Below are 27,391 nucleotides of genomic sequence, written 5' to 3' on the forward strand. Positions count from 1 at the left end.
TAACCCTGACCCTAACCCTGACCCAACCTAACCCTGACCTTAACCCTGACCGTAACTCCAACCTAACCCTGACTTTAACCTTAACCATCACCATAGCCCCCTAACCCTGACCCTGACCTTAACCCTGACCGTAATCCCAACCTAACCCTGACCGTAACCCCAACCTTAACGCTGACCGTAACCCCAACCTTAACCCTGACCGTAACCCCAACCTAACCTTGACCTTAACCCTGACCGTAACCCCAACCTAACCCTGACCTTAACCCTGACCGTGACCTGACCGTAACCCCAACCTAACCCTGACCGTAACCCCAACCTAACCCTGACCTTAACCCTGACCGTAACTACAACCTAACCCTGACTTTAACCTTAACCATCACCATAGCCCCCTAACCCTGACCCTGACCTTAACCCTGACCGTAATCCCAACCTAACCCTGACCTTAACCATCACCGTAACCCCCTAACGCTGACCGTAACCCCAACCTTAACGCTGACCGTAACCCCAACCTTAACCCTGACCGTAACCCCAACCTAACCTTGACCTTAACCCTGACCGTAACCCCAACCTAACCCTGACCTTAACCCTGACCGTGACCTGACCGTAACCCCAACCTAACCCTGACCTGAACCCTGACCGTAACCCCAACCTAACCCTGACCTTAACCCTGACCGTAACCCCAACCTAACCCTGACCTTAACCCTGACCGTAACCCCAACCTAACCCTGACCTTAACCCTGACCGTAAACCCAACCTAACCCTGACCTTAACCCTGACCGTAACCCCAACCTAACCCTGACCTTAACCCTGACCGTAACCCCAACCTAACCCTGACCTTAACCCTGACCGTAACCCCAACCTAACCCTGACCTTAACCCTGACTGTGACCTGACCGTAACCCCAACCTAACCCTGACCTTAACCCTGACCGTAACCCCAACCTAACCCTGACCTTAACCCTGACCGTGACCTGACCGTAACCCCAACCTAACCCTGACCGTAACCCTAGATGAAGAAAAACAAAAACGTGATCAATAGTGAAAACGTCACTATGGCTATCACATGATCAACCAGGCTGACATCTGAGTCAAAGGGAGAGGACACTGTGAATGGTTACGGTAGATTGGGCTGAGGGGTGTAGAGAGGAGGGGGAGAGGGAGGAAATTTGTTAAAGTACAGAGATTGAGCACTGACTGAGAAAAAGACACAGACAGACAGACAGACAGACAGACAAGACAGACAGACACACAGACAGACAGAGAGAGAGAGAGGACTGGACAGACATATAGAGGTGATAGGATAGTACAGTTGGAGTTTGACAAAGCTTTGGGTCAAGATGGGAGGTAAGTCTGTAGAGCTGCTAGCATACAGGGGGTTAACCCTTTAACTTCTCCGTTAATGCAATAGAATATTGAAGTGTTACCTGGCAAAAAGATGAAAGCTTAAATAGGTTCACCCACACTAGCCACTTTCTGATGCTATAGTGACCACATTGGAGTTGATGTCTTTCAGACATTCTAATTGACTCAAGATCAGGTGGAACAGAATCTTCTACAGTGGTTGTACATCTATTCTCTTTTTAGTCGCTGCCTGATGAAAACCTTTAACTTAGTCGATTTGTTATTGTTTTACCTGTATTGAAAGTGGTAACACCCCTCAGTGTACTCCTAACATAACAGGACCAAGAAAATGTATAGAACATTTTTATTTAAATTAGCTTTTGTAGTTTTACAATTGCATGTTTGTTAATGGGAAAAATATGTTTTTTTTTTTTAAATTTCCTGAAAAGTTGATATTTTGGAGATCAGACAGCAACGTTTTATTCCAAGGTCATATGACTCAAGTCACTGATGCAAAGCAAGTTTTCTACAGTCCTCAGCAGAATGTTTCTAGTCTGCTTATCATCATTCAGGAAGCATCAAGCGTAATATCGTAAGAATTTTATTGTATGAATTTTGGTTGTGTTATAATAGTTATTGTTGGTGGTTAAATGTTGAGGGCTGTGTACCAGAATTAGGCAGTTAGATTAGCACAGTGGTGGTTGGTCAGGTTAACCTAAGGTTCATTGACTGTCCAGGAACATGTGCACACACACACACACACACACACACACACACACACACACACACACACACACACACACACACACACACACACACACACACACACACACACACACACACACACACACACACACACACACACACACACACACACACACACACACACACACACACACACACACACACACACACACACACACACACACACACACACACACACACAGGACATTGCCTTATCTTCCTCACACATAGAACACTTTCAGCTAGTGTCAGTATGTCCTGTCCACACACCCACCTCCTCACACATAGAACACGTTCAGCTAGTGTCAGTATGTCCTGTCCACACACCCAACCGTATCTCTCCGTCTCTCCTCTATGGAAAGCACTGATCTGTACATTGCAACACAGTGTTGGGACCTAATCTCAGCCTTACAGTCAACCAGAACAGGTGTCTGTTTTGGTCAGTAACAAGTTTCAGTCCGTTTCTGTGTGTGTGAATTATTGATGGGGCTAAAAATCGCTACAGTTACATATCGCAATATTAGTGGTGGAAGATATTATATCGATATTTGACTCCAATTATTTGTTTAGCTACTGTAGGCAGCGTTATCTAGCACTAGTTGACAGTACCAGCGTCAAAACTCAGGTTTTCATCCTATCGCTTGTTCTCCATTTTCTTTTTAAATAGAGAGCCAACATGTTTTCAGCATGACTGATCAAAATTCATTTTCTGATGATCTCTCTTGTCCCTCTGCAGCAGACATAGTGAGCAATATGTCTGGAACCTCAAATCACAATAAAACTGCAGTATCTAATCTCAATACATGTAGAATCGTGAGAATCACAATACATATCATATCGGCACCTAAGTATTGTGATAATATCATTTTGTGAGGTGTGTGTGCATAGTGTCAGAGGTAGAGCTCTGTGGAACACTTAATAATGTGTGAGGGAGAGGGAGAGAGAGATGGAGAGTGTGATAGAGGAGAGGGAGAGAGAGATGGAGAGCGTGATAGAGGAGAGGGAGAGAGAGATGGATAGTGTGATAGAGGAGAGAGAGATGGAGAGTGTGATAGAGGGGATGGAGAAAGAGAGCACCGTGCCTAGACATCCCACAGGACAAATACACACAGACTGACAAGCACATCACAGACCTCAACAAGCTCAGAGGTCTTTCTCCCCCGTCTCTCTCTCTCTCTCTCTCTCTCTCTCTCTCTCTCTCTCTCTCTCTCTCTCTCTCTCTCTCTCTCTCTCTCTCTCTCTCTCTCTCTCTCTCGGTGCATGCTGGGTGTTTTTGGAGTTTGAGTGTTTGGTGTGGAAAGCTCTATCCTAACTAACTTTCTTGATTATTTTCTTTACATGTTATTTTCTATGGTGGAGGGTTAATGCAGTATTTGTTTTTAGAGGTATCCAAAGTTTTTTTTCAAAGTTGGGGTGGAAGAGGACAGAGTAACTTTCCTGGGGGTTGGAAGGTGTAGTGTGCGCAATGGCACAAGGGGGGGAAATCGAGGTCAAAATGCAGGGGGTAAGGAGATGCAGACAGCAGAGGCTGGGCCTAGTCAGGCTAGAGATGGTGGTGTAGATGAGGCTGGGCCTAGTCAGGCTAGAGATGGTAGGGTAGTGGAGGCTGGGTCTAGTCAGGCTAGAGATGGTGGAGAAGCAGAGGCTGGGTCTAGTCAGGCTAGAGATGGTGGGGTAGCTGAGGCTGGGCCTAGACATGCTATGGAGGGTGGTGCAGATGATGCTGGGCCGAGTCATGCTATGGAGGGTGGTGCAGATGATGCTGGGCCGAGTCATGCTATGGAGGGTGGTGTAGCTGAGGCTGGCCCTAGTCATGCTATGGAGGGTCGTGCAGATGATGCTGGGCCTAGTCATGCTATGGAGGGTGGTATAGCTGAGGCTGGCCCTAGTCATGCTATGGAGGGTGGTGTAGCTGAGGCTGGCCCTAGTCATGCTATGGAGGGTGGTGCAGATGATGCTGGGCCTAGTCATGCTATGGAGGGTGGTATAGCTGAGGCTGGCCCTAGTCATGCTATGGAGGGTGGTATAGCTGAGGCTGGCCCTAGTCATGCTATGGAGGGTGGTGTAGCTGAGGCTGGCCCTAGTCATGCTATGGAGGGTGGTGCAGATGATGCTGGGCCTAGACATGCTATGGAGGGTGGTATAGCTGAGGCTGGCCCTAGTCATGCTATGGAGGGTGGTGTAGCTGAGGCTGGCCCTAGTCATGCTATGGAGGGTGGTGCAGATGATACTGCGTCTAGTCAGGTTATTCTAGTGGATGAGGAGAGTATAGTGGGGAAGTGTAAGAGATTAGGGGGGAGGAGGAGGGTGTCAAGAGGAAAAGGAAAAAGGGTGTGGACAAAGGCACCATGGAAATGTTGCCTGTTGCTGTGGGTGAGGCCCTAACCAGAGAGAATGGGCAGGTGGTCAGGGTGGGAGATAGAGAAGAGGAGGAAAGTGAGTCTGAGGAAGAGGATGAGGAGTTATTTTTTTCAGACTCCTCTTCAATTGGCCCGGAGCTGACAGCCAGTCAACCAGAGGGGTCTAAGTACACGTTGAGAGAACTGACAAGGTTCCTGAATGAGACTAAGGGGAAAAAAGTTAATCTTGAGGCTTTTTTTCCTGATCCTAGAAAGTTTGTAAGATCAGTACAACATGCTATGAGAAATGAGGGGCATGGTGTCCTCTCACCCAGGAAACGGTTTAGGTTGAGGAAGTGGGTCACAACAGTGCGTAAAGGTTTACCTTCAGACACTGTTTAAATGTTTAATTTCTTACTGACACTGGGGCTTTTTGAGCTTTGCTATTAGTCTATTTCTCTGCTGGCTTTTCTCCCACTTCTTATGGAGACTCTTCGGGTAGGCTCGCTCAATATAAATGGCGCCAGAGATGCGGGAAAGAGGAGTGTGTTGAGTGAATATGTAAAACAAAAAAAAGTACAGGTGTTGTTTCTGCAGGAGACGCATAGTGATGTGGTGAATGAAGTTGATTGGGGGCTCTGGTGGAAAGGGGCAAGTGTGTTGAGCCATGGGACAAATCTTAGTGCAGGGGTGGCAGTCCTTTTTGCACCGGGTCTGGCTGTAAAAATTTGCTCCTCAAAGGAGGTGTGTAGGGGTAGGTTGCTTGTTGTTAAAGCAGAAATTAACAACATGTGTTTTGTCTTTATAAATGTGTATGCGCCTAACACAGGGCGAGAAAGAGGGGTTCTATTTGGGAGTCTTAGACAGGAACTCTCACAAGTAGTGCCTGAGGAGACGCTGGTGATCAGAGGTGACTGGAACTGTACAATGGATTTTACAAAACACAGAAATGGGGAAGAGCCTCATTCAGTGTCAGTGGGAGTGTTAAGGAACATCTTTAATCAGTTTGACCTAGTGGATGTTTGGAGAACTAAACATCCAAACACAAGACAGTATACGTGGGTGAAGGTTTTTGGGGCTCGGGTGAGTGCAGCTCGACTTGATCGTTTTTACATGTCCAGGAATCAGAGCAATAGGCTGCTGGGTGCTACCATTCTCCCAGTGGGGTTTTCGGATCACCACATAACCATGGCTCGGCTGTCTATTTCACCAGGGCCCCGGCAGGCATCTTATTGGAAGTTCAATGTAAAGCTCTTACAAGATGCCACTTTTTGCTCAGGTTTCCAGACTTTTTGGGAAAGATGGGGGCAGCGAAGAGAGGAGTATGAGTCTCTGAGTCAATGGTGGGATGTGGGGAAAGTGCAAATTCGGCTTTTCTGTCAACAGTACACAGCTCTCTCATCCTCAGAGGCTAGGAGAGTATTGGGGGAACTAGAGCGGTGTATTAGTGAGATGGAGGTAGAGATGGTGGGGCAAGGCAATGTAGGCCTCCAGGCTAACTTAGCCGAATTACGTAGGGACCTGGGCAGTTTTTTCCAGGTTAAAGCAAAGGGAGCACTTGTAAGAGCTAGGTTCTCCATGCTCAAGGAGATGGATGCTCCCAGCTCCTCCTTCTTTGGTTTGGAAAGACAGAGCAGTGAAGCCAAGGGTATGCATTGTCTACGGCTGTCTGATGGGCGGGTGACCTCTGTGGTGGGGGAGATGCGGGAGCGGACTGTGGAGTTTTATACTGAATTGTATAGGGCAGAAATGTGTGATCCTATTTGTGCTCAGGTCTTGTTCGCAGGACTCCCTAAGCTCTCTCGGGCACAGAGGGATGAAATGGACATTCCTCTGTTGTCACATGAACTGGCAGAGGCAGTAACCCAGATGTCCCCCGGTCGTGCACCCGGGGTCGATGGACTTCCAGTGGAATTTTACAAAAAATTCTGGGGAACAATTGGACAGGATTTCTTTTGCGTGTTGCGAGAATGCGTCGGGGTAGGAGAGTTGCCGATGAGCTGCCGTCGGGCGGCTCTGACTCTCCTGCCCAAAAAAGGGGACTTGTGTGAACTTAACAACTGGAGGCCTGTGGCATTACTCTGTGCGGACTACAAGAATTTTGCCAAGGTCCTCTCTAACAGACTGAAGTCCCATCTGGACTCTATAATACACAAGGACCAGACATATTGTGTACCGGGACGCTCAATCACGGACAACTTGTTCTTGATTAGGGACATGTTGGACTTGTCGAGAGGTTCTAATGTGAACTTTGGACTGGTCTCTTTAGATCAAGAGAAGGCTTTTGATAGAGTGGATCATGAGTATCTGTTTAATGTGATGTCTGTGTTTGGGTTTGGGAAGAGTTTTGTGACCTGTGTGAAGCTGTTGTATGCTGGGGCGTCATGTATGGTTTAGGTGGGAAGGGGGCTCAGTAGGCCAGTCTGGGTGAGACAGGGCATTAGACAAGGATGCCCTCTATCTGGGCAGCTGTACACACTAGCCATTGAGCCTTTTTTAGGACTGCTACGCAGGAGACTGCGGGGAGTGTGCTGGACAGGCATGGATGTGGTGACAGGAATAGCAGTCTCAGCATATGCAGATGATGTTTCTGTGATGGTCAGGGATGGGCAAGATATGCAGGAACTAGAGACCAGTCTGAAGGTGTATGAGGGAGCTTCATCAGCTAAGGTAAACTGGGGAAAGAGCAAAGCTCTGTTATGTTGGGCATGGGGGGATAGGGCTCCTTCTCTGCTTCCAGGGGGTTTGCAGTGGGGTTGTGAAGGGCTTAAAGTGTTGGGGGTGTACCTGGGCTCGGAGAGGTGGGTCAGCAAGAACTGGGAGGGGCTGTCACAGGCAGTGGTGTCAAGACTGGCCAGGTGGAGGTGGCTCCTGTCCCAAGTGTCATATAGAGGGAGGGTGCTGATAATCAACAACCTGGTGGCATCTTCCTTGTGGCATAAACTGGCTGTCCTCAACCCCCCCCCCGCCGGTCTGCTTGCAGACCTACAACGCAAGCTGGTGGACTTCTTTTGGTCGGGACATCACTGGCTGAAGGCAGCAGTTTTGTACATGACCGTCCACGAAGGAGGACAGGGCCTGGTGGAACTGGAGAGCAGGATGGCTGCTTTCCGACTAAAGGCGGTACAGAGACTGCTGTACCACACTGATCTTGGCTGGAGGGAACCAGCATGCGCGCTGCTGAGGAGAGATGGCGGATTAGGGTTGGACCGGCAGCTGTTCCTCATGAAGCTGGAGAGGCTGAGTACAGCAGGTCTCTCAGAGTTTTACTCTGCGTGCTGAGGGCCTGGCAGCTGCTAAGGCCCACACGAGAAGGGGGTGTGGAGCCTGGGCAGTGGGTGTGGGAGGAGCCCATCTTCCACAACCCAGCCATCCCTTTGAGATCGGTTCAGTCGGCCACCCTGCAGAGGCAACTGATGGCAGGGGGTTTACAAAGGCTGGGTGACCTGAGACGGCTGGGAGAGGAGGGGTGGAAAACCCCGGAGGTCTTGGCGCAACAAACAGGAATAACGTATCTTAGGTTGCTGGAGAGATTCCTGGAGGAGGTCCAGGAGGCACTGTCTGAGCCGGTAAGGGGGGTGTTTGAGAGGCCAAAGGGAGAGGGGCCACCAATGTTCCCGCCACTGCAGGTGACGGCAGAGACTGGAGACTGGCAAGGGGGTCTGGAGGACTTGTTAGATTTTAACACTCCGAGCCTGGGGGAGTTTGAGGGGGTGGGAGGTAAAGCCCTCTACAACCTCTGCGTTAAGGTTAGGAGCATTAGAAGCCTAACAGGAATGAAGGCACATCAGTGGCAGGGGGTATGTGGGGCGGAGAGTATGGTGGGTTTTAGATGGAGGGCGCTCTACAAACCCCCAGTACCAAAGAGGTCAGGGGACCTCCAGTGGAGGGTTCTTCATGGAGCCATGGCCACTAACAGCTGGTTGGCACGGGTTGATCCGGGAATTGGGCAGGGGTGTCCTTTCTGTCAAATGAAAGAAACTGAAATTCATGTGTTTTCTGTGTGCACCAGGTTAATGCCATTAATGTCTCTGTTGGAATGTCTGTGTGACAGGTTGGGGGTGGTTTTTGCTGTTGGGATGTTTATAATGGGATACAGGTATTCGAGTAAGGAGAAAGAAAAATGTGTTTTGTTGATTTTTCTGTTTGCTCAGGCAAAGTTAGCTATTTGGCTAACAAGGAGGAACAGGGTCAAAGGTGGGGGATAACAGACCCTTTACTACTGTTTAATGGGATGGTCTCTGCGCGCCTTAGGGTTGAGTTTGAGTTCTATAAAATAATCAAATGTGTGGAGATGTTTGAGGAGATATGGTGTGTTGGGGGGCTGTCTGTATTGCTGGGGAAGATGTTTTGGATATACGGTTGTAGGAGAGGGTTTTTGTGTATGGTGATTTGTATCATGTGGTAGATGGAAAGGTGAGTATGGTACATGTATGCAGTATAGGATATATATATTTTTATTTTTTATTTTAGGAGTGGGGGGGGTGAGTTTTAAATGAATTAAGAATGTTTCAATAAAGAAAGACCAAAAGTCAAGTCTCTCTTCTCTCTCTCTCTTATCTCTCTCTCTCTCTTATCTCTCTCTCTCTCTCTCTCTTATCTCTCTCTCTCTCTTTCTCTTCTCTCTCTCTCTCTCTCTCTTCTCTCTCTCTCTCTTTCTCTCTTATCTCTCTCTCTCTCTCTCTCTCTCTCTCTCTCTCTCTCTCTCTCTCTCTCTCTCTCTCTCTCTCTCTCTCTCTTTCTCTTCTCTCTCTCTCTCTCTCTCTCTTCTCTCTCTCTCTTTCTCTCTTATCTATCTCTCTCTCTCTCTCTCTTTCTCTCTTATCTATCTCTCTCTCTCTCTCTCTTTCTCTCTTATCTATCTCTCTCTCTCTCTCTCTCTCTCATCTATCTATCTCAGACCACCTCCCAGGACCAGCATGTTTGTCAGATTCCTCTTTTTCTATTTTTCCTTCCCACCGTTTATTTCATAGTTTTTATGTCTCCACTATTATTTTACAATGTAGAAAATAGTACAAATAAAGAAAAACCCTTGAATGAGTAGAGTTGTCCAAACTTTGACTGGTACTGTATATTCATTACATGTTTTTAATGGATGGATTGCATTTCTATAGGCCCATAAGAGCACTCACCCAGGTCTCAAAGCACTTGACCTTGAACTCACCGCCTCCACCACCAGTCTAGAGCAACACCAACTAGGGTCTCGATTCAATCCGTCGCTCTGAAGACCTGCACTACAGCGAAATAGAAATTTAAAGGCAATGTTTCCGCGTTCGCCGAGACTGCATTCACAGTAAACGGTGTATACATGGGCTCAATAGGAAATAACCTTTACCTTTAAATCGTGCTACAGATTGAATGGAACCCCTGTTACTGTACTGTAGGGTTTGTTTGTAAAGACACCAGCACCCAGACAGACTGTGCATCTGATGTGTGTGTTCATTTAAAACAGACTCCAAATTAGAACCATTTGTCAGATTGCTTCTTGTCTCCAGAATGTCACTGCATATGATTTCCATGTCAGGTTGTAAATGTCATGTAGTGGCCAGTCACAGCATCTGTCCTGTATGCCAGTATGTTGCATGTCACGTGACGTTAGCCCCCCCCCCCCCCCACACACACACACACACACACACACACACACACCCTCTCTTGAATGTCACTGTTCAGAGTGCTGCATGTTAACCTTCTCCAACCTTAGTTCTGTTAGTCTGAGGCCATCTCTCTCTCTCTCTCTCTCTCTCTCTCTCTCTCAATTCAAAAGGTTTACATTACCAAAGTAAGTCGAATAGACAACAAACAAAAACGGAAATAAACCATCAGAAATTAACCGTAAACATTACGCTCACAAAAGTTTTAAAATAACATAGACATTTCTCTCTCTCTCTCTCTCTCTTAGCTCGTATCAGGCGTTACTCTGACGTCATGCCCCTCCCAGACTCCTTCATCCAGAAACAGCAGCTGGACGCCAGCATGGCCGACACCTTCCTGGAGCACCTGTGTCTGCTAGACATCGACCAGGAGCCAATCACAGCCCGCAACACGAGCATCATCTGCACCATTGGTGAGTTAAATAACGAATCATCTGCACCACGTGTCCGAACTCATTCCACGGAGGCCTGAGTGTCTGCGAGCTTTCACTCTACCCTTGTACTTGATGGATGAATTAAGGTCACTAATTAGTAAGGAACTCCCCTCACCCGGATGTCTAGGTCTTAAGTGAAAGGAAAAAACAAAAACCTGCAGATATTCAGCCCTCTGTGGAATGAGTTTGACACCCCTGATCTACGCCATTGGTGAGTTAAATAGCCAATCAGCTGCACCATTGGTAAGTTAAATAACCAATCAGCTACACCATCGGTAAGTTAAATAACCAATCAGCTGCACCATTGGTAAGTTAAATAACCAATCAGCTGCACCATTGGTAAGTTAAATAACCAATCAGCTGCACCATTGGTAACTTAAATAACCAATCAGCTGCACCATTGGTAAGTTAAATAACCAATCAGCTGCACCATTGGTAAGTTAAATAACCAATCAGCTGCACCATTGGTAAGTTAAATAACCAATCAGCTGCACCATCGGTAAGTTAAATAACCAATCAGCTGCACCATCGGTAAGTTAAATAACCAATCAGCTGCACCATCGCTGAGTTAAATAACCAATCAGCTGCACCATCGGTGAGTTAAATAACCACATCTGCACCATCGGTAAGTTAAATAACCACATCTGCACCATCAGTAAGTTAAATAACCACATCTGCACCATCAGTGAGTTAAATAACCACATCTGCACCATCAGTGAGTTAAATAACCACATCTGCACCATCAGTGAGTTAAATAACCACAGCTGCACCATCAGTGAGTTAAATAACCACATCTGCACCATCAGTGAGTTAAATAACCACATCTGCACCATCAGTGAGTTAAATAACCACATCTGCACCATCAGTGAGTTAAATAACCACATCTGCACCATCAGTGAGTTAAATAACCACAGCTGCACCATCAGTGAGTTAAATAACCACATCTGCACCATCAGTGAGTTAAATAACCACATCTGCACCATCAGTGAGTTAAATAACCACATATGCACCATCAGCGAGTTACATAACCACATCTGCACCATCAGTGAGTTACATAACCACATCTGCACCATCAGTGAGTTAAATAACCACATCTGCACCATCAGTGAGTTAAATATCCATATCTGCACCATCAGTGAGTTAAATAACCAATCAGCTCCATAATTGGTGAGTTAGATAACCACATCTGCACCATCAGTAAGTTAAATAACCTATCAGCTGCACTATCAAATCAAATCAAATTGTATTTGTCACATACGCATGGTTAGCAGATGTTAGTGCGAGTGTAGCGAAATGCTTGTGCTTCTAGTTCCGACAATGCAGTAATAACCAACAAGTAATCTAGCTAACAATTCCAAAACTACTACCTTATACACACAAGTGTAAGGGGACAAAGAATATGTACATAAAGATATATGAATGAGTGATGGTACAGAGCGGCATAGGCAAGATACAGTAGATTGTATTGAGTGCAGTATATACATATTAGATGAGTATGTAAACAAAGTGGCATAGTTAAAGTGGCTAATGATACATGTATTACATAAGGATGCAGTAGATGATATAGAGTACAGTATATACGTATACATATGAGATGAATAATGTAGGGTATGTAAACATTATATAAGGTAGCATTGTTTAAAGTGGCTAGTGATATATTTTACATCATTTCCCATCGATTCCCATTATTAAAGTGGCTGGAGTTGAGTCAGTGTGTTGGCAGCAGCCACTCAATGTTAGTGTTGGCTGTTTAACAGTCTGATGGCCTTGAGATAGAAGCTGTTTTTCAGTCTCTCGGTCCCAGCTTTGATGCACTTATACTGACCTCGCCTTCTGGATGATAGCGGGGTGAACAGGCAGTGGCTCGGGTGGTTGTTGTCCTTGATGATCTTTAAATAACCACGTCTGCACCCTCAGTGAGTTAAATAACCACATCTGCACCATCAGTGAGTTAAATAACTACATCTGCACCATCAGTGAGTTAAATAACCACATCTGCACCATCAGTGAGTTAAATAACCACATCTGCACCATCAGTGAGTTAAATAACTACATCTGCACCATCAGTGAGTTAAATAACCACATCTGCACCATCAGTGAGTTAAATAACCGATCAGCTGCATAATTATAATTGGTGAGTTAGATAGCCAATCAGCTACACCATCAGTGAGTTAAATAACCACATCTGCACCATCAGTGAGTTAAATATCCAATCAGCTACATCATTGGTGAGTTAAATAACCACATCTGCACCATCAGTGAGTTAAATAACCACACCTGCACCATCAGTGAGTTAAATAACCAATCAGCTACATCATTGGTGAGTTAAATAACCACATCTGCACCATCAGTGAGTTAAATAACCACATCTGCATCATTGGTGAGTTAAATAACCACATCTGCACCATCAGTAAGTTAAATATCCACATCTGCACCATCAGTGAGTTAAATATCCAATCAGCTACATCATTGGTGAGTTAAATAACCACATCTGCACCATCAGTGAGTTAAATAACCACACCTGCACCATCAGTGAGTTAAATAACCACATCTGCACCATCAGTAAGTTAAATAACCACATCTGCACCATCAGTGAGTTAAATAACCACATCTGCACCATCAGTGAGTTAAATAACCACATCTGCACCATCAGTGAGTTAAATAACCACATCTGCACCATCAGTGAGTTAAATAACTACATCTGCACCATCAGTGAGTTAAATAACCACATCTGCACCATCAGTGAGTTAAATAACCGATCAGCTGCATAATTATAATTGGTGAGTTAGATAGCCTATCAGCTACACCATCAGTGAGTTAAATAACCACATCTGCACCATCAGTGAGTTAAATATCCAATCAGCTACATCATTGGTGAGTTAAATAACCACATCTGCACCATCAGTGAGTTAAATAACCACACCTGCACCATCAGTGAGTTAAATAACCAATCAGCTACATCATTGGTGAGTTAAATAACCACATCTGCACCATCAGTGAGTTAAATAACCACATCTGCATCATTGGTGAGTTAAATAACCACATCTGCACCATCAGTAAGTTAAATATCCACATCTGCACCATCAGTGAGTTAAATATCCAATCAGCTACATCATTGGTGAGTTAAATAACCACATCTGCACCATCAGTGAGTTAAATAACCACACCTGCACCATCAGTGAGTTAAATAACCAATCAGCTACATCATTGGTGAGTTAAATAACCACATCTGCACCATCAGTGAGTTAAATAACCACATCTGCACCATCAGTAAGTTAAATAACCACATCTGCACCATCAGTGAGTTAAATAACCACATCTGCACCATCAGTGAGTTAAATAACCACATCTGCACCATCAGTGAGTTAAATAACCACATCTGCACCATCAGTGAGTTAAATAACTACATCTGCACCATCAGTGAGTTAAATAACCACATCTGCACCATCAGTGAGTTAAATAACCAATCAGCTACATCATTGGTGAGTTACATAACCACATCTGCACCATCGGTGAGTTAAATAACCACATCTGCACCATCAGTGAGTTAAATAACCACATCTGCACCATCAGTGAGTTAAATAACCAATCAGCTACATCATTGGTGAGTTACATAACCACATCTGCACCATCAGTGAGTTAAATAACTACATCTGCACCATCAGTGAGTTAAATAACTACATCTGCACCATCTGTGAGTTAAATAACCACATCTGCACCATCGGTGAGTTACATAACCACATCTGCACCATCGGTGAGTTACATAACCACATCTGCACCATCGGTGAGTTACATAACCACATCTGCACCATCGGTGAGTTAAATAACCACATCTGCACCATCGGTGAGTTAAATAACCACATCTGCACCATCAGTGAGTTACATAACCACATCTGCACCATCAGTGAGTTACATAACCACATCTGCACCATCAGTGAGTTAAATAACCACATCTGCACCATCAGTGAGTTAAATAACCACATCTGCACCATCAGTGAGTTAAATAACCACATCTGCACCATCAGTGAGTTAAATAACCACACCTGCACCATCAGTGAGTTAAATAACCACACCTGCACCATCAGTGAGTTACATAACCACATCTGCACCATCAGTGAGTTAAATAACCACATCTGCACCATCAGTGAGTTAAATAACCACATCTGCACCATCAGTGAGTTACATAACCACATCTGCACCATCAGTGAGTTAAATAACCACATCTGCACCATCAGTGAGTTAAATAACCACATCTGCACCATCAGTGAGTTAAATAACCACATCTGCACCATCAGTGAGTTAAATAACCACACCTGCACCATCAGTGAGTTAAATAACCACACCTGCACCATCAGTGAGTTAAATAACCACATCTGCACCATCAGTGAGTTAAATAACCACATCTGCACCATCAGTGAGTTAAATAACCACACCTGCACCATCAGTGAGTTAAATAACCACACCTGCACCATCAGTGAGTTAAATAACCACACCTGCACCATCAGTGAGTTAAATAACCACACCTGCACCATCAGTGAGTTAAATAACCACATCTGCACCATCAGTGAGTTAAATAACCACATCTGCACCATCAGTGAGTTAAATAACCAATCAGCTACATCATTGGTGAGTTACATAACCACATCTGCACCATCGGTGAGTTAAATAACCACATCTGCACCATCAGTGAGTTAAATAACCACATCTGCACCATCAGTGAGTTAAATAACCAATCAGCTACATCATTGGTGAGTTACATAACCACATCTGCACCATCAGTGAGTTAAATAACTACATCTGCACCATCAGTGAGTTAAATAACCACATCTGCACCATCGGTGAGTTAAATAACCACATCTGCACCATCAGTGAGTTACATAACCACATCTGCACCATCAGTGAGTTAAATAACCACATCTGCACCATCAGTGAGTTAAATAACCACATCTGCACCATCAGTGAATTAAATAACCTTTTGTTTTGTGTAGCTTGTGTAGGCTGACCAGGGTTGTGGTTTAGATTCCCACGGGGAACATGAACAAAGAAAGTATGAGAATCAATGCACTCATGTCTGTCTGGATTAGAGTGCCTGCTTAATGTGGGGACAGTATAGGTAGGCCTTCTAATTCTTTCACTATGGCCACGCAGAGTTGACCTAGGGTAGAACTGTATGGGCTAGGGGTAGGAGCTCAGTAGATCTAGGTTGGTGTGGTGTTGGCTGGCAGGCTGGGTATTGGTGATTGGCATCCCACTGACTGCACTATTTATGATGTATCAAAGTGGATTGATTGACCAATAAACTGCTGGACAACCCATGGTCTCTGTCTCTTGTTCTCTCTCTCTCTCAGGGCCTGCGTCTCGCTCCATCGCCAAACTGCAGGAGATGGTGAAGGCAGGAATGAACATCGCTCGACTCAACTTCTCTCATGGCTCTCATGAGGTTTGTTTGTCTCTGTCATAACCTGTCTCGCAAGTAATCACTGATCTGACACAACTATCAATCATATCAGTTTAGTAACAGCGATTCTCTCTCTCTCTCTCTGTCTCTCTCTCTGTCTCTCTCTCTGTCTCTCTCTCTGTCTCTCTCTGTCTCTCTCTCTCTGTCTCTCTCTCTCTGTCTCTCTCTCTCTGTCTCTCTCTCTCTCTCCCTCTCTGTCTCTCTCTCTCTCTCTCTCTGTTTCCTTCCTTCAGTACCATGGTGAGACCATCAAGAACATCCGGGAGGCGGTCGAGACCATAACCACTGACCCTTTATATTACAGGCCGGTAGCCATCGCCTTGGATACCAAAGGCCCTGAAATACGCACAGGCCTGGTTCGAGGGGTAAGCCAGCATTTCATCACTACTTAACATTCTATCCAATGGGCTTACATTCCCTACATCCCGACTGGTCAGTAGTCCAGTTTAGGGTGAGGGTCAACAGACCAGGAGAGTATGACCCGTGTTGACTGACCATGCTGGTTGTTGTGGGGGTGTTCTATCCTGGACACAGACACAGATTGTGCACCAGTATCAACAGTAGTGAGAAAGAAGCTTTCTCAGCATCATAACAGGTGTTTGGGCACCAGAGGAGGTTGGTGGGAGGAGCTATAGGAGGACGGGCCCATTGTAATGGCTGGAATGGAATAAATGGAACAGTATCAAACACATCAAACATATGGACACCACATTTATTCCGTTGCAGCCATTACAATGAGCCTGTCCTCCTATAGCTCCTCCCACCAGCCTCCTCTGTTGGGCACTGATCTGTTTGTTATAGCACCAGTCCTGCCAATGGCAAGTTCAATATACTTTAGAAATGATAAAAACCTAGTTTATGGTCCGCTACATTCTATGTGTTCTATGTGTGAGGAATATAAGGCAATGTCTTGTGTGTGTGTGTGTGTGTGTGTGTGTGTGTGTGTGTGTGTGTGTGTGTGTGTGTGTGTGTGTGTGTGTGTGTGTGTGTGTGTGTGTGTGTGTGTGTGTGTGTGTGTGTGTGTGTGTGTGTGTGTGTGTGTGTGTGTGTGTGTGTGTGTGCCATTTCTTGCTAGCTCTGACTGTCCTGATAGCTACTTTATTGAGGAAAAGCTTTACTTACTATATGACTGTGATGCGTGGTTGTCTCACCTAGCTATCTTAAGATGACTGCACTAACTGTAAGTAGCTCTGGATAAGAGAGTCTGCTAAATGACTGAAGTTAACATTTGTGTGTTATTCTGTGTTTCTCTGTGTGTGTAGACTGCAGAGCAGGAGGTGGAGCTGCAGCGCGGGGCCAGTGTGCGTGTGGTGACAGGGGAGGGGGACAGGGACAGTACGGATGGGAATGTCATCTGGGTGGACTACCCCAGTCTGCCTCAGGTCCTGGAGAAAGGAGGAAGGATCTACATCGACGACGGACTCATCGGACTAAAAGTCCTGGAGACAGGTAACACATCATTTAACACACACACACACACACACACACACACACACACACACACACACACACACACACACACACACACACACACACACACACACACACACACACACACACACACACACACACACACACACACACACACACACACACACACACACACACACACATTCTCACACACACACACACACATTCTCACATTCTCACACACACGCACACATTCTCACATTCTCACACACACGCACACAAACATACTGCATCTAAACACATTACTGGAGATAGAGTGTTGGTTACATGTGCAGTGGTTCTTCCTTTAATAGTTTTGAGTTTATGTCACGACCGTTTGTGGTAGATGGTGGCAGATTGTGGTAAATTGCGTCATTCTGGCAACAATGGCTGACACTTAAATAACGTGCCATAGAATTATGTGGCATCCTGCAAGCTGTGCTGCAGTATGCCGCAATTTTTAAAGGAAGAACCACTGTACATGATCATACTGCACAGTCGTGGAGATAGACAAGCCATAAACAAATAAACATTCTCTACTTCTATCTCATGATCTGTTCTTATGACCTCCCTCCTTTCTCTTCCTCTCCCTCTCTCCAGGTCCAGACTGGGTGGAGGCACTGGTAGAGAGTGGAGGTGTTCTGGGCAGCCGTAAGGGGGTCAACCTGCCGGGGTGTGACCTGGTGGACATGCCCGCTGTGAGTGAGCGTGATGAGGGGGACCTGAGGTTCGGCGTGGCCCAGGGGGTGGACATGGTGTTCGCCAGCTTCATCCGCTGTGGCCAGGATGTCAGGGAGGTCCGACGGGCCCTGGGGCCCTTCGGAAAGGGCATCAAGGTGGTCAGCAAGGTGGAGAGTCGCCAGGGAGTACATAAGTGAGTGTGTGTGGAGGAGAAGAGAGAGAGGAAAAGACACACACAGAGTCAACAACATGAATATAATAACTTTCATTGAATGAGTAGCTTTACAGTCTCAGATTTACACATGAACCTCAGTCAATACCTGTCGTTGCCATTGGTACCACATGACTCATTCCTTATCCAGTCACAGGGGATTTGTGTGGATGACCATTCTCTAACAATAAGATTCTATAATCTACAGTAAGACAAGACAAGCGTACTCCTGAAATATTTTCCCCCTTTATTTAACGAGGCAAGTCAGTTAAGAACAAATTCTTATTTACAATGAAGGCTTAGTGGGTTAACTGCCTGGTTCGGGGGCAGAATGACATATTTTTTACCTTGTCAGCTCAGGGATTCGATCTAGCAACCTTTTGGTTACAAGTCCAACGCTCTAACCACTAGGTTACCTGCCTCCCCAAGTTGAATGCTCTACCAGCTAGAATAGAGGAAGTATTCAGAGTAGGAGATCTAAAAATGTTTATTGTTGTTGTTGACCAGGTACTATGCTATTTCACAGTAAACAAATGATCAACTGACTCAGCATGCTTATAGGTAAGGACATTCAACATGTACGGCACATAGACAAAGATAAATTGATACTAAAGAGATAAATTGAGACTAAAAATATTGTGGGAGCTGTTTTGTTAGTCTTCAGTGCAGCTTTTAACATTATTGATCATAATGTTCTGCTGTAAAAACATGTGTGTTATTGTCAGGTATGTGTAACTGTCTGTAAGGGAGTCAGACGCAGGAGAGCAGAAGTTGGGAAGACAAAGGAGCCTTTTATTTGGGTGAACAAAAAACACGGCACTAAGAACACTAAACACAATATGGTTTGACATAACCCAGCGCAACCAGTCTAGCGTTCACATTCACGAAACAACAAACAATTCCACACACAGACAAGGGCGGAACAGAGGGTTATATACACGTCTAATACTGAGGGACTTGAAACCAGGTGTGTAGGAAAACAAAACAAGACAAAGGGAAAAATGAAAGGTGGATCGGCGATGGCTAAAAAAACGGTGACGTCGACCGCCGAACGCCGCCCAAACAATGAGAGAAAGCGACTTCGGCGGAAGTCGTGACAGTACCCACCCCTTGACGCACGGCTCCAGCAGCTTGCCGACACCGGCCTCGGGGATTACCCAGAGGGTGAGGTACAGGGCGGTCCGGATGGAGACGGTGGAACTTCGTTAGCATTGTAGGGTCCAACACATCCTCCACCGGAATCCAGCATCTCTCCTCCGGACCGTACCCCTCCCATTCCACGAGGTTCCCGACGCCTCGAATTCCGGCAGGGCAGGCGGAGGGGCTGCCCTGCCGGAAGGGCAGGTTTCGGGTCGAGAGCCAGACCCGGTCCCCCGGTGCCTCACTGCGGTGACTGTCTGCGCTGGCTTTCTGGCACGGTGCCCTGAAGGTGAACATGGGCGGCATCCCATGCGGCTGGTTGAACGGTTAACAAAGAAATTGATCCTACTATATGCTTAATTTAGAGTCATTTGTGCAACTTTAGTTGTAATACAACTGTTGGACTATATGTTTAGATTTGAAAAATATTCTGAGGCTGCATGATAGGACTCTGCTTCCTTGACATCGCTATCAACAAAACAAGTCCTACAGGCTCTGGTTTTATAGCACCAGGACTACTGATCAGTCATACTGTATGGCCAAGTGCCACAAAGAGGGACATAGGCAAATTACACTTGGCCCAGAACAGAGCAGCACGGCTGGCCCTTAAATGTACACAGAGAGTTAACTTCATTAACATGCATGTCAATCTCTCCTGGCTCAAAGTAGAGGAGACATTGACTGCATCACTGCTTGTCTTTATGAGAGGTATGGACGTGTTGAATGTATGGAGCTGTCTGTTCAAATGACATGCACACAGCTCAAACACCCATGCATAACCCACAAGCCATGCCACCAGGGGTCTCTTCACAGTCCCCAAGTTCAGAAAAGACTCTGGGAAATGCATAGTACTACATAGAGCCATGGCTACATGGAACTATTCCACATCAAATAACTCAAGCAAGCAGTAGAATCAGATACCTTATGGAACAACGCGGACTGTGAAGAGACACACACACAGGCACTCACAAACGCATACGCACAGACACGCTAACACACACACACGTACATTGTAATGTTGTAATATTGTTTTATTGTGGAATTATACATTTTGTATTGTAGATACACTACAGTATACAGTACCAGTCAAAAGTTTGGACACACCTACTCATTCCAGGGTTTTTCTTTATTTTTACTATTTTCTACATTGTTGAATAATCGTGAATACATCAAAACTATGATCAAGGCGAACTGGCACCAGACAAACGGAGAACACAGGTATAAGTACACTGGGGAAAATGGAGAAGATGGGCGACACCTGGAGGGGGGGTGGAGAGAAGCACAAAGACAGGTGAAACAGATCAGGGTGTGACAACTATGAAATAACACATATGGAATCATGTAATAACCAAAGAAGTGTTAAACAAATAAAAATATATTTAATATTTTAGATTCTTCAAAGTAGCAATTTTTTATCTTGATGACAGCTTTGCACACTCTTGGCATTCTCTCAACCTGCTTCAGAAGGTAGTCACCTGGAATGCATTTCAATTAATAGGTGTGTTTAAGTACCCTTGTGGAATTTCTTTCCTTCTTGATGCATTTGAGCCAATCAGTTGTGTTGTGACATGGAACGGGGGTATACAGAAGATAGCCCTATTTGGTAAAAGGCAAGAACAGCTAAAATAAGCAAAGAGAAACAACAGTCCATCATTACTTGAAGACATGGAGGTCAGTCAATCCAGAAAATTTCAAGAACTTTGAAAGATTCTTCAAGTGCAGTCGTAAAAACCATCAAGCGCTATGATGAAACTGGCTCTCATGAGGACTGCAAAAGGAAAGGAAGACCCAGAGTTACCTCTGCTGCAGAGGATCAGTTCATTCGCGTTACCAGCCCCAGAAATTGCAGCCCAAATAAATGCTTCACAGAGTTCAAGTAATAGACACATCTCAAAATCAACTGTTCAGAGGAGACTGCGTAAATCAGGCATTCATGGTCAAATTGCTGCAAAGAAAAGGACTAAAGGACACTACTAAAGGACACCACGAAGAGACTTGCTTGGACCAAGAGACACAAGCAATGGACATTAGACCGGTGGAAATGTTTGTTTCCAACCGCCATGTCTTTGTGAGACAGAGTAGGTGAACATATTATTGCGTGGTGTGGTTTCCACCGTGAAGCATGGAGGAGGAAGTGTGATGGTGTGGAGGTGCTTTGCTAGTGACACTGTCAGTAATTTATTTAGAATTCGAGGCACACTTGACCAGCATGGCTACCACAGCATTCTGCAGCGATACGCCATCCCATCTGGTTTACGCTTAGTGGTACAATCATTTGTTTTTCAACAGGACAATGACCCAACTCACCTCCAGGCTGTGTACGGGTTATTTGACAATGAAGGACATTGATGGAGTACTGGATCAGATGACCTGGCCTCCACAATCACCCAACCTCACCCAATGCATTCCAGGTGACTACCTCCTGAAGATGGTTGAGAGAATGCCAAGAGTGTGCAAAGCTGTCATCAAGGCAAAGGGTGGCTACTTTGTAGAATCGAATATCTATTTTGATTTGTTTTACACTTTTTGGTTACTACATGATTCCATGTGTTATTTCTTAGTTTTGATGTCTTCACTATTATTCTACAATGTAGAAAAGAGTAAATATAAAGTAAAACCCTTGAATGAGTAGGTGTGTCCAAACTTTTAACTGGTAGTGTATATACAAAAGTATGTGGACACCCCTTCAAATGAGTGGATTTGACTATTTCAGTCACACCCGTTGCTGACTGATGTATAAAATTGAGCACAAAGCCATGCAATCTCCATAGACAAACATTGGAAGAAGGATTGACATAATGAAGAGCTCAGTGAATTTCAACGTGGCACCGTCATAGGATACCACCTTTCCAATAAGGCAGTTTGTAAAATTTCTGCCCCACTAGAGTTGCCCCGGTCAACTGTAAGTGCTGTTATTGTGAAGTGGAAGCATCTTGGAGCAACAACGGTTTAACTGTGAAGTGGTAGGCCACACAAGCTCACGGAACGGGACCACCGAGTGCTGAAGTGCGTAGCGCGTAAACATCATCTGTCCTCAGTTACAACACTCACTACCGAGTTTCAAACTGCCTCTGGATGCAAAGCAGCAGCACACAAGCCTAAGATCCCCATACGCCATGCCAAGCATCAGCTGGAGTGGTGTTAAGCTCGCCGCCATTGGACTCTGGAGAAGTGGAAACGCGTTCTCTGGAGTGATGAATCATTCTTCATTATCTGTCAGTCTGACGGATGAATATGGGTTTGGCGGCTGCCAGGAGAACACTACTTGCCAGAATGCATAGTGCCAACTGTAAAGTTTGGTGGAGGAGGAATAATGGTCTGGGGTTATTTTTCATGATTCAGGCCCCTTAGTTCCAGTGAAGGGAAATCGTAATGCTACAGCATACTATGACATTCTAGAAGATGCTGTGCTTCCAACTTTGTGGCAACAGTTTGGGGAAGGCCCTTCCCTGTTTCAGCAATGACAATGCCCCCATGCACAAAGCGAGGTCCATACGGAAATGGTTTGTCAAGATCGGTGTGGAAGAACTTGACTGGCCTGCACAGAGCCCTGACCTCAACCCCATTGAACACCTTTGGGATGAATTGGAAAGCCGATTGCGAGCCAAACCTAATTGCCCAACATCAGTGCCCGACCTCACTAATGCTTTTGTGGCTAAATGGAAACAAGTCCCCACAGCAATGTTACAACATCTAGTGGAAAGCCTTCCCAGAAGAGTGGAGACAGTTATGGCCATGATTTTGGAATGAGATGTTTGTCAAGCAGGTGTCCACATACTTTTGGTAAGGTAGTGAATGTAGTGGTAGAGTAGTGGCGTAATAATGCGTTGTAGGGTGTACTGTTTTATTTTAAATGGTGAAGTAATTGCCTTCATCTTGTTTCGACCCCAGGAAGAGTAGCTGCTGCCTTGGCAGGAACTATTGGGGATCCTTAATAAATACACATAAAACCACTGCAGTATCGTAACCACGGAATTAAATAGAACATTATTTTGTATCTCTGCTATCATAACAGACACATTCCCACTGACAGCGAAGTGATGGATAACCACGTCACTGATAACCACGTCTGGATGTTATAGATCTATAATCACACTGACAGCTGACAGCGAAGTGATGGATAACCACGTCACTGATAACCACGTCTGGATGTTATAGATCTATAATCACACTGACAGCTGACAGCGAAGTGATAGATAACCACGTCACTGATAACCACGTCTGGATGTTATAGATCTATAATCACACTGACAGCTGACAGCGAAGTGATAGATAACCACGTCACTGATAACCACGTCTGGATGTTATAGATCTATAATCACACTGACAGCTGACAGCGACTCTGACAGCTGACTCTCTCTCTCTCCCTCCCTCCCTCCCTCTCTCTCTCTCTCTCTCTCAGTTTCTTGGAGATCCTGGCGGAGAGTGATGGGGTGATGGTTGCCAGGGGCGACCTGGGCATAGAGATCCCTGCAGAGAAAGTCTTCATCGCTCAGAAGATGATGATCGGACGTTGCAACTCCGCTGGAAAGCCTGTTATCTGTGCCACACAGGTCAGAGGACACACACACACACATACTCACACACTCCTGGAGCCATGTTGAGTGTGTTGTATGGTACACTCTTGACTCAGAGTGACAGCATAATAGCAGTTAAAAAAATAATAAAAGGCCAAAATGCACACATACACATGCAGACACACACACACACACACACACACACACACACACACACACACACACACACACATAAATACTTCAGGGCATGAAGAGAGGTGCAGCGCCAAACAACATACACACGCAGTTGGGATGTGTTACATAGGATATTAGCAACAGGACACAGAATATAATGATGATAACATAGATACTGTCTCTCACAGACACACACACATAGACACGGACACAAACACTCCTCGGTCTCATGTTCTCTCTGTCTCCTTCATATTGACTCATATGGATAGACTCTGTGTGGAGTCTCACGAATATCAATAACCATCCCTCCCCATCACTCTACCCATTCTATTCCCAGTGTCTTCTCTCATGTTGCCCAACCACATCCCTTGTGTGCTGTGTGACGTCGGTAATGGTGTGTGTGTGTATGTGTGTGGTAGATGTTGGAGAGCATGGTATCCCACCCCAGGCCTACGCGTGCGGAGGGCAGTGACGTAGCTAATGCAGTGTTGGATGGAGCCGACTGTGTGATGCTCTCTGGGGAGACGGCTAAAGGACTGTTCCCTGTCGAGTCTGTGGCCATGATGCACTCGGTCAGTGTGTGAAGAGTAGAAAGTCCATTCTATTAAATAATCATTTGGTGGGTGCTTATATTTGTCCTATTTCACACGTGTACAAGTGTGTATTATAGATGTGTAAATTGGAAATGTGTTTTCAATATATCCCAACTCCCACTGAGACACCCTCAGAGAGTGGGGTCACGGCCAGCCATTATCAACGGCGACCCTGGAGAAATTAGGGTGGTTAAGTGCCCGGCTCAAGGGTACATCAACATATTTTTCACTTTGTCGGCTTGGGTATTCAAACTAGCAGCCTTTTGGTTACTGGCCCAACTCTCTAACTGCCAGGCTACCTGCTGCCTGTCAAATATGGAGAATTGGGCTGTAGGACACTTCCAAGGAATCAAAATGTCTGACAAATTTAGATTTTGCAGTGACCTATCCCTTTAAACATTCCCCCTTCATCTCTGTCACACCACACTACACACACCTACAGATCTGCAGGGAGGCAGAGGCAGCCATCTTCCAACAGCAGTTGTTTGAGGAGCTTCGTCGTCTGACCCCTCTGTCCAATGACCCTACTGAGGTCACTGCTATAGGAGCTGTAGAGTCATCCTTCAAATGCTGTGCTGGAGCTGTCATAGTACTCACTACTACTGGCAGGTATGCTGTTATACACACACACACATACACACGTACTGTACATGCAAACACACACATGCTCACTGACTCCAACCCTCTCCCTTTCTGCTCGTTCTATCCCTCTCTCTCTCCCAGGTCAGCCCAGCTTCTGTCCCGGTATCGCCCACGCTGTCCCATCGTCGCGGTAACAAGAAGTCCTCAGGTGAGATAGAATACTGGCCCAATCTACGAGACACAACCCCTAAGGTTAGGTTTAGGATTGTTGTTTGATATGTGGTTGTAGCCTGTAGAGTGGGGCTGTTACCTGCCTCCTTTAGGGTAAAGGTAAAGGCTGTTAGTTTGGGTGGACTGATGCAGTGTGTGTGTTCTGTCTCCAGGTGGCACGTCAGGCCCAGCTGCTGAGGGGTGTGTTCCCAGTGCTGTTCCACCCCCTCCCTGCCCCGTCTGGGCCGACGATGTAGACAACAGAGTCAACTTCGGCATGAACATAGGTCTGTGTGTGTTGAAGGGGTGGGTGTGTGAGAGAGAGAGAGAAAAGGAGTGGGAAAGATGGGGAGAAAGTGGGAAAGAGAGAAAGTAAGTTTAGTGTCATATGGATGTTATTCACGTCTCTTTTCACTATCTCACTATGTCTGCCTCCCCCTTCCACCTTCCCTTACTGTCTGCCTCCCTCTTCCACCTTCCCTTACTGTCTGCCTCCCCCTTCCACCTTCCCTTACTGTCTGCCTCCCTCTTTCACCCTCCCTCACTATGTCTGCCTCCCCCTTCCACCCTCCCTCACTATGTCTGCCTCCCTCTTCCACTCTCCCTCACTATGTCTGCCTCCCTCTTCCACTCTCCCTCACTATGTCTGCCTCCCCCTTCCACCCTCCCTCACTATGTCTGCCTCCCCCTTCCACCCTCCCTTACTGTGTCTGCCTCCCCCTTCCACCCTCCCTCACTATGTCTGCCTCCCTCTTCCACTCTCCCTCACTATGTCTGCCTCCCCCTTCCACTCTCCCTCACTATGTCTGCCTCCCCCTTCCACCCGCCCTCACTATGTCTGCCTCCCTCTTCCACCATCCCTCACTATGTCTGCCTCCCTCTTCCACTCTCCCTCACTGTCTGCCTCCCTCTTCCACCCTCCCTCACTGTCTGCCTCCCTCTTCCACCCTCCCTCACTGTGTCTGCCTCCCCCTTCCACCCTCCCTCACTGTCTGCCTCCCCCTTCCACCCTCCCTTACTGTCTGCCTCCCTCTTCCACCCTCCCTCACTGTGTCTGCCTCCCCCTTCCACTCTCCCTCACTGTCTACCTCCCCTTCCACCCTCCCTTACTGTCTGCCTCCCTCTTCCACCCTCCCTCACTGTGTCTGCCTCCCCCTTCCACTCTCCCTCACTGTCTGCCTCCCCCTTCCACCCTCCCTTACTGTCTGCCTCCCTCTTCCACCCTCCCTCACTGTGTCTGCCTCCCCCTTCCACTCTCCCTCACTGTCAGCCTCACTCTTCCACCCTCCCTCACTGTGTCTGCCTCCCCCTTCCACTCTCCCTCAATGTCTGCCTCCCTCTTCCACACTCCCTCACTGTGTCTGCCTCCCTCTTCCACCCTCCCTCACTGTGTCTGCCTCCCCCTTCCACTCTCCCTCACTGTCTGCCTCCCTCTTCCACACTCCCTCACTGTGTCTGCCTCCCCCTTACACCCTCCCTCACTGTGTGTAGGAAAGGCCAGAGGCTTCTTCAAGACAGGTGACATGGTGATCGTGGTGACCGGCTGGATCCCTGGTTCTGGTCACACTAACATCATGAGGGCAGTCCACGTGCCCTAAACACTCTGTTCCTATTGGACACTACCACTGACTGACAGACAGGCCCACCAATCCTAAGTGGCACATAGCCTAACAGACACACTAACTACATAGATAGCATAGAACTAGAATTATGTGGTGATGAAGTACATAAACAAAACAACAGTCAATATTTTTTCCATGTTCATTGAAAGTGATTTTAATGTAGTCAATGTTTTTGTGTGTTTATTCATTTCTGTCTTGGAAGCACTGCCTCTCTCCAAATAAAGCTTGGAGCATAACCTTATCATAA

General features: G+C 46.2%; 1 pseudogene; it reads left to right on the top strand.

Moving 5' to 3' along the window:
- The first annotated feature begins 1,194 nt into the window (after positions 1–1,194).
- Positions 1,195–27,391, top strand: LOC123998181 (annotated as a pseudogene).

This window comes from Oncorhynchus gorbuscha, linkage group LG15, assembly GCF_021184085.1.
Source record: "Oncorhynchus gorbuscha isolate QuinsamMale2020 ecotype Even-year linkage group LG15, OgorEven_v1.0, whole genome shotgun sequence".
Lineage (NCBI taxonomy): Eukaryota > Metazoa > Chordata > Actinopteri > Salmoniformes > Salmonidae > Oncorhynchus > Oncorhynchus gorbuscha.